The following is a 1,915-nucleotide window of genomic DNA, read 5'->3' on the forward strand; positions in this document are numbered from 1 at the left end:
ATGGCAGATCCTAAGCCCCAGTGTCACATGCAAGTAGGAGGAGTAAGAAGGGTTCCTGGCAAATTCCGGGTTATGGATTGCATTTAAAAAGGCCCCGTGGGAGTGCAATGGGCCCCTGTCTTGCTGCTTAGCAATAATGGTATGGGTTTAGGTTCTGCTGTGTGTACTGGTGGTTGACTGCCCCCCAGCCCAGAGTGTGCATGGAAAATTGTCTGGCAGCCTCCCTGACAGCAAGCAGTGATAGTGCCCATGAAGGGGACCCTTGTTGGGCCCGCCCCTTTCACGGTTATCGCTTCTCGGCCTTTAGGCTAAGATCAAGTGTAGTATCTGTTCTTATCAGTTTAATATCTGATACGTCCCCTATCTGGGGACCATATATTAAATGGATTTTTGAGAACGGGGGCCGATTTCGAAGCTTGCTTCCGTCGCCCTATGCATTGACCCGATATGGCAGTATCTTCGGGTACAGTGCACCACCCCCTTACAGGGTTAAAAAGAAAGATTCCTACTTTCATTGCTACCTGCTTGCTGGCTAGCCAGCTAGCCAGCCCTGTGGGCCTTGCTGCTGCTGCAGCCAAAAAAACAAAAGGTGGTGCTGCTGCTGCTTCTGCTGCTTCTGCTTCTGCTTGTGTCTGCCCCTGTTGGAGCGTCCAGGCACAGGACTTCTGCTGCTGCTGACTAAATGGCCTCCTTAATTGGATCATTTGAGTAGCCAGCACACCTGTGCAGGTAGGGCATGACATGATAGGCAGCTGCCTTGATAGCGGGTGGGTGCTGAATGTTCCTAATTGACAAAATAAGATTAATGCTTATGAAGAAATATAAAATCTCATCCCTTCCCCAATATCGCGCCACACACCCCATACCCCTTAATTCCCCTGGTTGAACGTGATGGACATATGTCTTTTTTCGACCGTACTAACTATGTAACTATGTAACATAACATGGGGGGGGTGGGGGGGGGGGGGGGGGGGTGGGTCTCCTGGCTGTTCACACAGGTGTGTCATTGCTGTACATTGACCATGCATTGCTTCTGTGGTATTGCAAAGGCAAAGACAAATGCTTCCAGCCATCCATTGCACTAATGGATTGGTCATCAGCTGGCTGTCTATGTCCCGCATCAATATAAGACCAAAGTACAGAGGGTTAGGCTATGCTATTGTGCACCTACCTGATGCATCAGAAGGTGCGAGGCCCTTGCTAAATTCTGTGCACAGACTTTGAGATCTATGCTTTAGACTGTATCTAAACCTGCTCCAACATGGACTGACATTCTGGCCTACTTTCAGCCGATGCGACTTGTCTGTCGCTGAACAGTCGCTTTTTATGTATTCAGCACCTATTGTATAATGTTGTAAAAATGCTCTAGAAGCTAAAGTCGCAGAAATGTCACACATATTTGGCCTGCAACTTTCTGTGCGACAAATTCAGACAGGAAAAAATCAGTATAAATCCTTAGAAAATTATCCCCCAGTGTCTCCATCTGCTGGCGGTATTGAATAAGCATTGCTGCACTGATGGGGTATGCATTAGACGAAAAAAAAGAAGAAAAAGAAGAATAATACGCCCAGAAAAGAGGCGAAAAAGGAGAAAAACGTAAAAAAACGTGAAAAAAAAGTAAGAGGAAGAGAAGGGAAAAAAAGGTGGAAATGGGTTTAAAAGTGATTTCGGCGGAGAAATATATATATATATATATATATATATATATATATATGCGCACACACACACATAGATATAAACGTATTCTCCGTTGAGATATTGCAGCCGCTGCTGTGTCCAGGCCCAGGAGCCTTAGCACTGTGCTGTGATGTCACTCAATACCACTGACATCACTAGGTGTAAACAACATCTCTCCTTTGCTGTGTATGTGACTATGGAGCTGTTTGGTGATGTCGTCTATTACGGCCTTCATAGA

At 46.1% G+C, this 1,915-nt stretch overlaps 1 non-coding gene across 1 annotated transcript; it reads left to right on the forward strand.

The window, feature by feature from the left end:
• Nucleotides 1–288: 288 nt before the first annotated feature.
• Nucleotides 289–479, forward strand: LOC130327407 (U2 spliceosomal RNA). The gene has a single exon (XR_008871791.1). It is a non-coding gene; the product is annotated as a U2 spliceosomal RNA (small nuclear RNA).
• Nucleotides 480–1,915: the final 1,436 nt, after the last annotated feature.

The sequence above is a fragment of the Hyla sarda genome, unplaced genomic scaffold, assembly GCF_029499605.1.
Source record: "Hyla sarda isolate aHylSar1 unplaced genomic scaffold, aHylSar1.hap1 scaffold_2986, whole genome shotgun sequence".
Taxonomy (NCBI): Eukaryota; Metazoa; Chordata; class Amphibia; order Anura; family Hylidae; genus Hyla; species Hyla sarda.